Source organism: Sphaeramia orbicularis, chromosome 12 (genome assembly GCF_902148855.1).
Source record: "Sphaeramia orbicularis chromosome 12, fSphaOr1.1, whole genome shotgun sequence".
NCBI lineage: Eukaryota > Metazoa > Chordata > Actinopteri > Kurtiformes > Apogonidae > Sphaeramia > Sphaeramia orbicularis.
The window spans coordinates 73600427-73616429 of NC_043968.1; the positions used below are offsets into that span (position 1 = coordinate 73600427).

General features: G+C 34.9%; 1 pseudogene; it reads left to right on the top strand.

Annotated features, from left to right (window-relative positions):
* The first annotated feature begins 1683 nt into the window (after positions 1–1683).
* LOC115430899 (uncharacterized) lies at positions 1684–1860 on the top strand (annotated as a pseudogene).
* The last annotated feature ends 14143 nt before the right edge of the window (positions 1861–16003 follow it).

Sequence of the window (16003 nt, forward strand, 5' to 3'; positions counted from 1 at the left end):
TCCGCTCTGCCGGCAGCACTCCTCACTTGCTAACCCGTCATCAGGGAGGGATACACTCTCAAAATGAATATAGAGTGTGTGTGTGTGTGTTGGTGTGTAGGCATCCATCCATGTGCATCCACATAATTTGTATTTACACACATATGCGCACATGTTTTTGTCAGTGTGGAGTGCTGTGTGTGTCTGTGTCAATGCTAATTTCTACATATGTGGATAAAACTTGAGTGTGTATGTATGTGTGTGTGTGTGTGTGTGTGTGTGTGCGCGTCCATGCTGTATGGGCGTGTCGGTCCATGGTGTATTTGTATGTGCACAAATGCCGGTGGTGTGTCAGCAGAGTTCCTCACCCAAACAGGTCATGAAAAAAGGGACTCTTGACTGCTGCCTTTTTCACCACATCGGCCGCTCGGCCTGCAGCCACATGGTTAGCTGCTATTAAAAACACTCGCCACAAACCCCGAGTGAGAGAAATATTTTAGTGCGTCACTCACAATTTAAAAGCATTTCTCAAATTTTATGAGAAGGTCCAAGGTGTAATCAGTCAGAGTATATATATGTATGTGTGCGTATCTTTTTTTGTAATCATAGATGTTGGGTTTACCAAAATCCCAGAAGAACAAGAATTTTAAAAAAGCAGAAAACATCAGTATTATTTGGAGGTTTTGGAATATTTATGTGTGACATATTTAAGGCCATATTAATACAAAAACAGTCATTTAATCTCTGAATACTTTCCTTCTGATTGTTTTTTTTTTTTTTTCTGTTCAGTAATTTGTCCTCCAGTATAAGTGTACTGGGGGCACAAGCTGCTTGACAGTTTAGATCTAAGAGGGTTTCGAACTTTAGATCAATTCCCCCTATTGGTTGGATTTAATTATTTTATTACTGTATGGATATTACCAGATGGGAGAACAGGACGGGGTTATAGCATTTGTTCTCAACCTTTTTTTTCTCTCATGACCCCATTTTAACATCACAAATTTCTGGCGACCCCAGACATTCAAAACACAGACTTTTTTTTTTTTTTTTTTTTGCTAAAATTCATTTGTTTTTGAACATGTAATAGTTTGCTATACTATGTTGCAACTAAATGTTAATTTTAGACACATTTAGTCTATATAATGTATATTATTATGGACGGGGGCAGAAAAGCCAGGTGTAGATTACTGCACAAAGGGAGAATTTGATTTTCCTTGGTCAGAATATGTACAGTCAGTCCAGCTTGGATTTCCAAGGCTGACAATTAATACTGAACAAACAAGAACTCAAACTATGAATTATGAAAGAGCTGCAGCATCTGAAATCGAACACAATGGACATTTGACAGATAAACAGAACCACAGTGCTTCAGTTTCAGACTCACAGTTTGTCATGTCTTTTATATATTTGGATTGTCTCCGTCAACTCACCATATATTTTTTATTAGTAAGGTTTTTTATTTTTATTTTTATGAATATAGAAATTTTAGGCGACTCCATTTGAATTCCAGGCGACCCCACGTGGGGTCCCGACCCCAAGGTTGAAAAACACTGGGTTATACACAAACACTGATACAGACCCTGAAACAGAAGCAGACAACGGGCCAAAACAGAACAGTAACAACAGCAATAAACAGTAACAACAACAATAAACAGTAACAACAACAACAACAAGTGGTGCTAGGCACAACAAACTCCGCCCCTCAAACCTTTTTTGCCCATTATAAGTAAATGAGAAGATTTGAAGAATTCATTAAAAATTTGACCTTTGTGAAAAGCTGTGATATTCCCTTCTGAGCATGAAGTGGAATGAGAATAATGATTCAGGTCATACGTTCACTGTCATTGATGACTGAGCACTGAGGAGGGGAATATGATCAGAGTGATAAAAAAAAGAAATAAAAAGAAAAAGGGAAGGAAAAGAAAAACAAAAAAGAAAACTGATTTTTTTTTTTTTTTTTTACTTTGACCTACTTTTCCCAAATGTAATGACATCTATTCTGGGTCAGTGGCAGTCTGTAAACCCAATTTCAACCACTGGTTTTGTTGCTAATGTTAACAAACAAACAAACCAAACCAAACCAAACCACAAACAATAGCCCCCTTTGGGTTGGCGGGGTCATAAACAGTGACAACAGCAACAATAGAAGAATATCAGTGAATTTGAAGAACAAAATAGTCCAATATCACAGCAACCAGGAGCAAACAGGAAAGGAAAATAAATAAAGAAGTAATATTTTAGTGTGTCACTCACAATTTAAAAGCATTTCTTCAATTTTATGAGAAGGTCCAAGGTGTAATCAGTCAGAGTATATATATGTATGTGAGCATATCTTTTTTTGTAATCTTAGATATTAGGTTTACCAGAAAAACAAGAATTAAAAAAAAAAAAAAGCCAAAAACATCAGTATTACTTGGAGGTTTTGGAATATTTGTGTGGGACATATTTAAGGCCATATTAATACAAAAACAGTCACTTAATCTCTGAACACTTTGTGTTTTAATGTAGCTGATATATCTCTTTTTTTGTGCTGAAAACAAACCTTTAAAATCCTATTTATTGTTCTATCCTGGGCACCTCCTGTGTAACTTTAATTCCTATTTTCCCCAAACTTGGAGGTGCAGAGGTGTTTTTACTGCGTCTCAAGTTGGCCGAGGAAAATATATATTGTTGTAATATGAAGTAATGTCAAGTAATGCTAATTAAAGGAGGAGAAAAGTTAGTTCTGGAAGAATTCATAAAGTCAAGTGAACTGTAGAGGAGACGTGTCAGTTATAAACAGTATACCAAGACAAAAGGGAGATAATGAGATTGTCATGATGTAAAAAAGGCATCAAGATCAAACTGACATAAAATACATGACTACATGAGGACGATGTAAAAGTAAAAAATGATATATATAAAATGAAAGTCACACAAAGAGAATTTTTTTGAAAAATGTATAGTTTGGGTTGAATTTGAGTCCTGAGGAGACGCCAGATTTCTCTTTTGCGTCCTGTGCTGAGAAAGTTTGGGAATAGCTGCTTTACGTTTTTTATTTCTTTTTGAATGAGCTTATCTTATATTTTAACAGCTCTAACCAGAACGTTCAGTCAGACTTGTCCACTGTCATTTATCAGCAATTAAGACGAAAATGTTTTTTTAGGTCATTAAAAAAATGACCTTTGAATGTTTGGGCCAGATCTGAACTAATTTCACTAATGTTTGTATTTAGGTGATTGTTCCAAATTTGTAACATTCTGTCAAGTTTTTCTTGAAATAATTTGATTTAAACCTAATGACACAGACTAATAAATAATCCAACTTCCTACAGAGCTACAGCACTGATGCATCTGAATGTTGGTTATTTCTGTTACCATGTACCCTGCTGCTGGGTGAAATATGGACAAACACATAGAATAGAATAGAACAGAATAGAATAGAATAGAATAGAATAGAATAGAATAGAATAGAATAGAACAGAACAGAATAAAACAGAATAGAACAGAATAGAATAGAATAGAATAGAATAGAATAGAATAGAATAGAATAGAACAGAACAGAATAGAACAGAATAGAATAGAATAGAATAAAACAGAACAGAATAGAATAGAATAGAATAGAATAGAATAGAACAGAACAGAACAGAACAGAATAGAATAGAACAGAACAGAACAGAACAGAACAGAACAGAACAGAACAGAATAGAATAGAATAGAATAGAATAGAATAGAATAGAATAGAACAGAACAGAACAGAACAGAACAGAACAGAACAGAACAGAATAGAATAGAATAGAATAGAATAGAATAAAACAGAACAGAACAGAACAGAACAGAACAGAACAGAACAGAATAGAATAGAATAGAATAGAACAGAACAGAACAGAACAGAATAGAATAGAATAGAATAGAATAGAATAGAATAGAATAGAATAGAATAGAACAGAACAGAACAGAACAGAACAGAATAGAATAGAATAGAATAGAATAGAATAATATTGGTTCAGAGTATCAGATGTAATGTATGCCAGTGTTGCTTCCCACAGATTTAACACATTAGTAGGTCATGTCGCCTGGTAACTCAAACACTCAACAGGCAAATGTTAATTAAGATGAGCCGACTATTACTTAGTCTGAACTACGGCACATGACTTATTTTCCCCTGGGGGTTAGTAAAAGTTACCTCTATACGTGTCTCTATCTGTTATCTATTTTTTCACATAAACTTGGGTGTTACCATTACTGTGCTGTGAGACACACCTAATTTAGCATGAATTCACTTTTATTATATTTTATCCATTTTGGATTATGAGTACAGTAGAAAACGGATGATCTTATTTGTGTTTATCGGCTAAAATTTACTTAAGGGCCATTTTGGTCAAAAAAAAAGTTGTAAGAAATGCACAGAACTGTGTTGAAATAATGCTAATACATTTGTGCACAGACTACTGATATTATTTGACAGTGGAAGCTATATTTTCAGAAATATTGGATTTTCAATAGCACGTGTATGTGAAAACTTTTGCTGGTGGACGGACGTGACATTACCCATGATGATCTGGTCAGTACCAGTACTTTATTAGTAATAAACTTATATACTTACTATTGCTAATTATCCTCTTATTCATAAATGTTAGTATTGTGGATCTAAAACAATAACAGCTGACACAAAAACACAAAATGTGGCAGTGGACGGATGTGACATGGTTGTTACAGATCCCATCATACTGATGCTCGGCAGCCATGTCACCGCTTCCACAAATGATCCCTGTGCAAAAACTAGGATCAGAATTATTTATTGTATAGTTTACCATCAAACTAAAGAGGAAATAACAATATAGAAGTGTTATTTCTTTATAAAATGCTTATTATTAGAAAACTGTTGATTTAAAAGTGATGTGACATTCTTAATGTATGTATTGGTGTAACATAAGCAGGATGGATCAGCACCATACTCCATATCGAACCTGTAAAAATAAAACATATGATATGTAGTATATAATCTTGTAAGAAAAATTGGGGAATCTAAAAGAATAGAATATTTGTTTTCAGGTAAATTCAGTTAAAACATAACTTAGCCATTTTTGACATGAAAATATAGCATTAATTGTGATGAAATTGGACATTTTTGACCTGAAAACATAGTTCATATGACCATCAACATGTTGCAACAGAACTGAAATCCTGTAAATTTGCATAACTTGCATTTACCAACACAAAGTTCCTTTGGGGATTCACTTATATTGATTTCTTTTGCACAAAGACAGAAATAAGACCTCTAAGCAAATTTTAGCCGATATATGATGCTGGTCTATGATTTAAAAAAAAAAAAAAAACAATACTAAACTGATATTATTTGATCGGACATATTCCACCTTGTCTAAATCCAATGATGCGCTTGTGTTTTGTTTGTGATGATAAGGAAACTTCTGCCAACACTTAGAACGTGACTGACTGAAACACAGGCGTCTTCTAGGATGAGTCACAATCACACACACACACACACACACACACACACACACACACACACACACACACACACACACACACAGATTGTCCATATTATTGGAACCAGTAATTGTTGGCAACAGATCCAAATCAGCCTTCTTGTCCATAGTGTCAGTGTGTGTAACTCTTTCTGTTCATATCATAGCCTAATTAGGAAACTTGCATGTGTGTCGCTGTCATTGCTCAGAAGACCCACTCCCCATCAGCGCATTAAAGCATCAAGCCTCGTACTGCATGGGGGTGGTTCACAGAAGCTCCTGCTACACGACACACAAAACAAACTTTGCGCTCACGCTCACGTCTTTAGCCACAGCAACAGCGCAGCCCCTAACCTCCCCTCACCATGACAACCACGGGCCGACCACAGCGACGCACACACATGCCCGTTCTGCACATATGCACACACTCCTGTCTGTTCAGGGCCATCATTAGGTTTTGGGGTGACGCCCCGCAGGTGCTTTAGTGCTTAGTTTGTCAGAATTACCAACCATGTCTCTGGGATGGATTTCTTTCCTGATTAATCCAGCAAACAGTTGCTACAGTTTATTTTATTGTACCGCTAAAACAAAACCAACATCAGCACTCCCACACAGAAATGTTGGAACGTCTGTATTTAATTGCCTTTAAATAATCATGTAAGATACGTTGTGTCTACTATTGACGCAGAGACTACTTTAAAAATAACTCAGACCTCAGTAACTAAAGATAAACCGACGGTATTTTAAATACCATAGCAACTCTCTGCTCATGCGTTCACCTGAACACCTTTAACATACTCAATGGAAGGTGTCTGGTCTATTATTTCAATCCATTTAAATAGTTAAGGCGAAGAACAATCAGCCTTAATAAAGAAAAAAATTAAACACGAAAACACACAGGAAAGAATAGAATTTATTATGTAATATTCAGGTTCTGACAGCTTCAGACTTCTGTTATGTGTTCATTTCTGCAGTTTTCTGCTGTTACACACTGGAAAAAATCTAAATCTTACAAAGTGTATTTTTCTCATTTCTAGTCAAAATATCTCATCACACTTAAAATAAGACATAATCACCTAAAGAGTAACTTTTCAGTGAGATTTATGAACTGATTTTTAGACAATAAATCTGGAAAATGTTATTTCAAGAAATCTTACCAAGATAATTTTTGTTCCTTTTTTTTTTTTTTTTTTTTTTGCTTAATTCAAGCAAAAAAAAAAATCTGGTTTTAGATTTTTTCCAGTGCATCTCCATAGCACTAACTTTAAGGTCTAAGTTTTAAAGGCGTCACCTCTGTGGAGTCCACAGTGTTACACCACTATGTTCTACAGTAGCTCCAAACAGGCTTCCTCTTTTCTCTCTTTTTTTTTTCTTTCTGTTCTGTTTTATCCATCACTATCACTCCGACTGTGAAACAACCTTTACATCCCTACAACTAAAACCTCCAGAATAGACAAAACAAACACTTGCTCCAACAAGAGACCAATGGATTTATTTATTTTATTTTTTGGTTTTTTTTGGTCACCACTTTGGGGCGTCAGAGTATGGTTGTAATCTCCGTCTGAACCTTTAAACTTTTGTACTTATTTATGTGATTGCATCATTTATATGATGATACATCCTGGTATTGTCATCTTAAAATATGTCTGTGTCATCAGGGAAGAAAAAACTCCACTAATGTTCAGACGTGATCATACGCTGCAGTAGTTATTCAGTTAAATCCAGGTGGTAAGTTTCTTTTGGTCAGGTTATGTATTTAACCAGCCATGAGAAGAAAAGGCATATTTACTATGACCCAGCAGCACGGTGAGGATATTCACTGGTATTATTCCTTTATAACTGTCACAACTGAATACATAACCATAACCATTACAAAACCATAAAACTAACTTAATTCTAACCTTGACTTTAAAACCAAGTCTCATACAGTTCTTTGAAGGTCCATGTGAAGGTAATGACTGGCCACAACAAGGTCCTCACACCAAAGATTAAATATGGGGACTCGTTCTCACAAAGATTTCCATACAAGACCACTTACAGAAAGAAATGCAGACACACACAGGAAAGTAAAGAGTTTTAATTTAAAAAAAAAAAAAAAAAAAAAAAAGGGTCCAGAGGAGCCCACAGTCTCTCAGCCTTGTGTGGGATGTAGTTTGGCTGGGCATGAACGCAATAGAACCAGACACACTCGGTTCACCCCCTCCCATCCCATCCCCTCCCAGACAAGACACACACACACAGATGTTATGCGTGATCATTTCAACACCCTACTCTGACCTGAAGGCACCTCGAACTATCACTGTGTGGACTGTACAATTCAGACAAGGTCAGCTAGTGGGCAGAGATTTCTGTATTAGCACCCTTTGTTGGAGTTCTCACACACATGCACACACACACATATTCATGAGGAAAAGAGTAAATGTGAAACCATCTAGCTACATTGTGCAAAGAAATGTGCATGGGAAACAAGTTAGGAGACAAAAGTTTCTTTTTTTCTATCAAAGGAAAAGTCAAAACTGTAGCAGTCAACATCTGCAAACTATGGCTGATATATGAGAGCTCTATTAACCCTGTAAAGCCTGAACCATTGAATCACTGACACAAAATTCCAGTTCGTAGAAACCAGAGCCTTTATTGGTCCCTCTGAACAGCACTTTTTTTTTTCTTTTTTTTTTTCAAATATCAATTTCCATGTATGAGTTTAAATTTAGTATCATATTTGATACATCGGGTCTCAATGCTCAAACATTATTATTGTTGAACAAACAAAAACATAATTTAACACGTTTACATTTTACATTTACATTTATGCATTTGCAGACGCTTTTTCCAAAGGGACTTACAGGGGAAAACCCAAAATAAAAGAATAAAATACAAGAATAGATTGAAGACTTACAACAGCTGTACAATTAAAAATACTGGAATAAAAATACCAAGTAAACCAACAGAATAAACATAATAATACATTTGAAATGGAATAACACAAACATGTCTAACAAATTGGTAATTCCTTTTCAAAATTGTCAAAGTTCTTCCTCCTTCCTCATTAATGACAGTCTTGTAGTGTCACTGGAAAGGCCTTTGGTGAATGAATTCCTCCCCCTGGTGGATTATCCGTGTATTGCATGTATCTAATTGTATACATCAGGTTTTTCAAGAAAAAAAAATATCGCACTGATCATATAAAGGGCTTCAAAACTCATGTATCAAATATGACACATTTTGCATTATAGAAACCCCAGTTCTTAGAAACCGGAGCCTTTATTGGTCCTTCTGAAAAACCCAATTTTTTTTTTTTTTTCAAATATCAATTTCCATGTAGGAGTTTCAATTTTATATTATATTTGGTACATTGGGTCTCAATGCTCAAACATTATTATTGTTGAACAAACAAAAACATAATATAAAACATTTACATTTTACATTTACATTCATGCATTTGGCAGACACTTTTTCCAAAGGGACTTACAGGGGAAAAACCAAAATAAAAGAATAAAATACAAGAATAGATTAAAGACACAAAACAGCTGTACAATTAAAAACAGTGTTGTACACAAGAATAAAAAAAAATGATAGACTTAAAAACAAGAATAGATTAAAAAGACATAAAAACAGTTGCACAATTAAAAACAATGAAATAAAAATACCAAGTTAAACAACAGAATAAACGTAATAATATATTTAAAATGGAATACACAACCACAAACATGTCTAACAAATTGGTAATTCTTTTTCAAAATTGTCGAAGTTCTTCTCCTTATTAATGACAGTCTTGTAGTGTCACTGGAAAGGCCTCTGGTGAATGAACTCCTCCCCCTGGTGGATTATCTGTGTATTGCATGTATCTAATTGTATACATTAGGTTTTTCAAGAAAAAAAATATCACACTGATCTTGTAGAGGGCTTCAAAACTCATGTATCAAATATGATACATTTGGCATTATAGAGTTAGTAAAGAAAGGCCACATTTACACCACATCAATAATTTAAGTGCACATGATGTATCTAAAGCTACTTATCAAAATAATTTCTTTTTGCTTTCCCACAGAAAATGAAGTAAACATTTGAGTTGAGTTTCATGTAAAATGAATTTAAAATAACTTTCCTTTTGTCTCCAGTTGAACAACATGACACCAGCCCTTATTTGTGTCCAGACTGTATAATGCCACTGCATACCCTATAAATGTGGGAGACTAGACTAGATTAAACACCCAGCACTCTGACATGAGGGCGATGGAATAATGAGAAAGAAAAAAAAAGAAAGAAAGAAAAAAGAAGAGCTCTGAAGGCTGACGTAAATGAACAGTAACACAGAGAACATGTCATCAACATCTGCCATGAATGTTCAGACTGAAAAGTGACTTTAATAGATTTAAACAAACACATTACATCTTAGTGGGTAGTGTCTGTTGGGAAAAAGAAAATGAGGGGGATTTTCTTCCCCCATGGTTGTATTTTTAGGTCTACTCTGCATGTAGCACATAGTTAGCATGATTAAGATGAGCATTGTAATTATGTATGTAATTAATAAGACCACAAAAAAAATGTCACTTGGTTGATATAGATCATAATAATTCTTTTTTTTTTCTTTATTAGTGATAGTTAACAAGACATTGTGGACAGAAAAACAACAACAACACATAAACAAAGGGAAAATCAAACAAATAAACAAACCAAAAACAACAACAACAACAGAGTAATGACAAACAACAACAATGACAACATCATATTACAATGAAAAGATAAGAAATGTAAAGAGCAACTAAACAATATAGATTGATTAGGGACGATAGGGAAAAGGGGAAGAGGGGAATGTGAATAAAAGTGAGAAAATAAGAGGGGAGAGTGAGAGGAAAATAATTATAGAAACAATGATAGTGATAATAACAACAACACAAAAATACATGATAATAATAATAATAATAATAATAATAATAATAATAATAATAATAATAATACCAATAGTCTAATTTGCTAGTATTGTTGTGGTGGCGTCATAATCATTTTACTAAATCTATTTTAGCATTCATGTGAGATAAAATTTTGGATAAAAATTTTGGATGGATGGATGGATGGATGGATGGATGGATGATAGATAGATAGATAGATAGATAGATAGATAGATAGATAGATAGATAGATAGATAGATAGATAGATAGATAGATAGATAGATAGATAGATAGATAGATAGATAGATAGATAGATAGATAGATAGATAGATAGATAGATGTCTTGCCTCTCAAGACAGTTATAATAACCTAAGAACAAATCTGTAACTTTATACTCTTAAATGAGCCTCATAAAACAAAAAAATATTAAATGAAACTATTCATCAGAAATATATCTAACAGAAATAGAAGTTAAAATATCATTCTTATCATAAATATCATAAAAGTATAAAAGCAGTGCAAAGGATGGTGATGATTGTATAACAAAGGTATCAAATCACATTTTCTCATACATGTGTGATATCTGTGTTACTGTGTTGGAAGGTTTCAATCAGATTTAACCCAAAAAGACCCAGTGTTACTTTTGTTACCACAAAAGTTCCCAAATTAACTATTTAACCTTTCTTAAGTGATTTATCACAATTGATTTAATTTACTTAATTTAGTGATCATATAGATATTCATAAAAGCTCAGTAAATTTCAGGGTTATTATATCAAAATGAGAGAAAACTGAAGAAAAAGTAACTTTTTCAGCAAATCCATTGTTAACTGAACATTAAAATACTGATTTGTATCCACTGTCATTGATCCAACTCCATGGGTTTTGCTGGTGAATCAATGTTGTAGAAGATGACGGTGTTTTCATATTCACTACAGAGCCTCTGAGCGTCCAAATGGGTCACATCTGATAACCATGAAAAGACACAAACTGTATTTTACCTCAGTTATTTACTTGTATTAGTAGTTAGTAGGTATAAAGTTACTTAACATTTTAGATCAGTAGATGATTTTGGATTCCAGTGGCTGTTTGGGTCTTTATGGGTTAACATTTGTCAATTAATTCTCAATCACGTGTTATGAAAGTTCAGAAAGTTGAAACACTTATGAGCTGTTGAAGTCCAAAGATTTATAGATTAATGATAGTGATGATGAGTAAAGAGTCATTTGGATGCACTTTTAAAGATGGTACTTCTGCAGATAAAAGATAGAGAAGGGAGCAGAAGAGTCAGTAGTGGCTTTTGCATTGGACATCTGCGCAAAACTTTACCGATATTTATTAAATGTCGAAAAAACAGAAGTGCATAATGTCGCTTTTTCCATTAAATCACAAATGTGATGATTTGTTTATTTATTATCACAAGATGACACGAGAAGTCATTCCATAAACATGGCGACAGACATGTTCATTATTATCCCTCTATCCTGTACTAAATTAATAAAGGATTGGGTTTCCTGGTGTGTCCACATGTTTCTTTTAAAACTCTTCTTCTTTGCTAGTTGTAAGATCTGTCAGCATCTGTTTTATTTGTATTCACATTACTCTAGTTTTGGAAAAAGGTCTTTCCATTGCAGTTTTGTGTGATATACCAATTTCGCTACAACTGAAAAACCACCTCTTGCCAGCGCAAAAACTTTTAATCGAAAAATGAGAGTTTTGGCGAAATTGTTGTTTTTCCATTACGTAAATTTTTATGCACAAGTTAAATTCACGTAATTTGAGGGTCAATGGTGACTAGTGATACTGTTATGTGTGTGGAGTTGATTGAGTTCACAACAGGATTATAGAATTGAAAACAATGCATAACACCTGAAAAACTGTTAAATTGCATTATATTTCACTATAAACTGATGCTGACAGGGACCAAACTGGTGCATAAATATCCACAAGAATCTATAGGAAATGAAGGGCTAGATCAGTGTTTTTCAACCTTGGGGTCGGGACCCCACGTGGGGTCGCCTGGAATTCAAATGGGGTCGCCTGAAATTTCCAGTAATTGATTAAAAAAAAAAAACCCAAAACTTACTAATTAAAAATATATGGTGAGTTTATATAAAGACATGACAAACTGTGACTCTGAAACTGAAGCACTGTGGTTCTGTTTATCTGTCAAATGTTCATTGTGGTCAGTTTCAGATGCTGCAGCTCTTTCATAATTCATAGTGTGAGTTCTTGTTTGTTCAGTACTAATTGTCAGCCTTGTAAATCCAAGCTGGACTGACTGTACATATCCTGAACAAGGAAAATCCAATTCTCCCTTTGTGCAGTAATCTACACCTGGCTTTTCTGCCTCCGTCCAGAATAATATACATTATATAGACTAAATGTCCTCTAAAATGAACGTTTATTTGCAACATAGTATAGCAAACTATTACATGATCAACAAGAAAAGCACTCGGAGAGCGCAGACCTCTGCCAAGACAGATCTGCCCCCCCCCCCCGATCGCCACCAAAATTTTATCATTTCTTCCTTGTGCCAGTATCAACATTTCCTGAAAATTTCATGAAAATCCATCCATAACTTTTTGAGTGATCTTGCTAACAAACAAACAAACAAACACACAAACATGCAAACACAAAGCAAAGTGATCACAATACCTCCTGGTAACAAGTGTTCAGAGAACACAAACCTCCGCCGAGCACCCTGAACTATGTGCATGTGTGGATCGACTATTTCTTTTTAAATTAAACAGTTTCAAGGTTGTTCCATACAGTAGAAAAAGTTGAAGCTTGGTACCAGTCATGTGTATGTCAAATTGTATTCAATTCCAATCAGTGTTGAGTTATAATGAAAAATGTGTTGTAAATGGGATTTTCAATGTTACATTGAAATGTCCACAGAGTCCACATTCCACAGTGGATGTGGACAATTTTGTGCCAGATACAAGATATTGTTATAAGCTACAGGTGGATCAAATTGGAGGCTAATCGGAGTCGTTTTGAATTTTTTAAGAAATTTTCGAAAATTGCTCAATGATGAGAGTTTGGAAAAATTGAGATTTTGTGACCTCACTGTGACCTTGAACTTTGGCCTACTTTGCCCAAAATTGAATGGGTTGGTCCCAGGGCCTAGGCCTATCTGTGGGTACAATTTGGTAAAGATGGTTGTAATAGTTTTCCCGTAAAGTTGCTAACAAACAAAGACACAAAGCAAAGTGATCACAATACTTCCTGGCGGAGGTAAAATCAAAGTTGTCTCTTCATTTTAGTGTAAAAAAAAATTAATTTTAGTAGAAAAAAAAGTCTCCGTTTTGAATGTCTGGGGTCACCAGAAATTTGTGATGTTAAAATGGGGTCATGAGCCAAAAAAGGCTGAGAACGACTGGGTTACATGCTCAACATTTCCAGGGAAGGACCCCTTTGAAAAGTGAGCCTAAGCTCCGTGCCCATCCCCCACATTTGGGTAAAGTGTTCCCCTGTGCAGGTCTAATAAGGATCCCATATGCAGTATGTCCCTACACGTCCTTATGCAAACCCACTCCTGCACCCTACACTCACACTGTCTTTGAAGGTCAAAAGTATCTTGCTCCCTCCCTCCTTTCCACCCATCACATTATCCTCCTGCACCTGACATCATTATCACCCTCCAAAACCCAACTCCTCCACCCTCCATCCCTACCTGTCACCCTCCCTCCCCTCTTGCGTCCCGCTGCTCACCGTTTCTCTCGCACCTCTCCCTCTGGTCCCTGACACTTGTCTCACCTCTCCCCCCCTCCCTCTCCTCGCTCCCCCACCCTTCCCTGTCTCCATCATTCTCTCGCCACTCGCCACCCTGTTGTTTTTTTTCCTTTCTTTCTTTTTCCATTCCTCTATACCTTTCACTCACCCTGTGGCTCTAGCTGAACCCCCCCTCCCTCCCCTCTCCCCTCCTTCCTTCTCTTCTTTCTGACACTCGCCATCTCTGGTGAACTTCCTTCTGTGTTCCATCTGCCCCTTTCCCACCTCTCCCACTCCCTTCCAGCAGACCCACCTACTCAACGGGTGCTCACCATACATGCAGACTCGGCCTGGAGCTGTCAACGCACTCCTCGGATGGTCAGCGCTGTACCAGGATCCTGCAGCAGGGGGAGTGTGAGGACGCACAGCACAGGACCCCCACAGCACATGGAGGACGACCACTCCTCTGGTCTGGTCTGTCTTTTCTCTTTTCTTTTCTTTTCTTTTCTTTTCTTTTCTTTTCTTTTCTTTTCTTTTCTTTTCTTTTTCTTTCTTTTCTTCTCTTTCTTTTCTTTTCCTTTTCTTTTCTTTCCTTCCTTTCCTTCCTTTCTTTTCCTTCCTTTTCTTTCTTTTTCTTTCCTTTCTTTCCTTTTTTTTTTTTCTTTTTTCCTTTCTTTTTTTTCCTTTCTTTTTTCTTTTTTTTTTCTTTCTTTTTTTTTTTTTTTTTTTTTTCTTTTTTCCTTTTTTTTTTCTTTTTTTCTTTTTTCTTTTTTTTTTTTTTTTCCTTTTTTTTTTTTTCCTTTTTTCTTTTTTTTTTTTTTTTTTCTTTCCTTTCTTTTCTTTCTTTTCTTTCTTTCTCTTTTTCTTTCTTTTTTTTTTCTTTTCTTTTTTTTTTCTTTTCTTCCTTTCGTTCTTTTGTTTATTCCTTTCTTTTCTTTCCTTTTTTCCTTTCTTTCTTTTTTCCTTTCTTCTTCTTTTTTCTATTCATTTTTTTCTTTCCTTTCTTTCTTCTTTTCTTTTTCTTTCCCTTTTCTTTCTTTTTCTTCTCTTTCTTCTTTCCTTTTCCTTTCTTTTCAACATCTCATCATTTCCCCTCTATTTACTTTTTTATGAATCAATCAATCCATCAAATTTTATTTATACAGCATCAAATCATTTTGTAACTCTTTTCACTCATTAAACATTTTACAGTGATACAACAGGATAAAATTATAAGAAAATAAATCAATAAAAATATGAAAATCAATTGTTAAAAAAACAAAACAAAAAAAAACACACTCACAAAAAAAAATAAATACAGAAACGATAGAATACTGTCAGTTTTGTTATGCAGGATATGTTGTTCCATGATAAATCTTTCCAGGTGAGATAAGGCCAAGGCCAGGACAATTAAACATTTACCAAAATACATTGTGGGATCAGAGTACCAATGCCTTAAGATATTATAGGAATACCCAAGACTGTAGTCGGATCCATTTAGTTTTCTATTCTGCACTTCATCTAAAAAGGGGCCCCATCTTTTTTTTTTTTTTTTTTATTCTCCTGTCTGTTATTGATTTTAAAGATCAGTTTTTCATAGCTGGCTATTTTAATCATTCCCTCATTCATTCACTAAAAGCTACGGTATCAGTAGTTTTCCAGTGCCTGAGCATTATTCTGCACATATAGCATCAAATCATAACAAAAGTTATCTCATGACACTTTACATATAGAGGTGGTTGAAACCAGACTCTGAAACTAATTTACAGAAACCCAACAGAACCCTCCAGGAGCAAACGCTGAACAATTCTCAAAAACAATTACTCAGAATAAAGACCCAAACATTCACCGGTGACCAAAAGCATCTACTGATCTAAACTGTTTAATACCTGTTGATCCATTAATCCTATCAATACATGTAAATAATTGATATAAAATGCAGTTATTCATCTTTTCATGGTCATCAGATATGA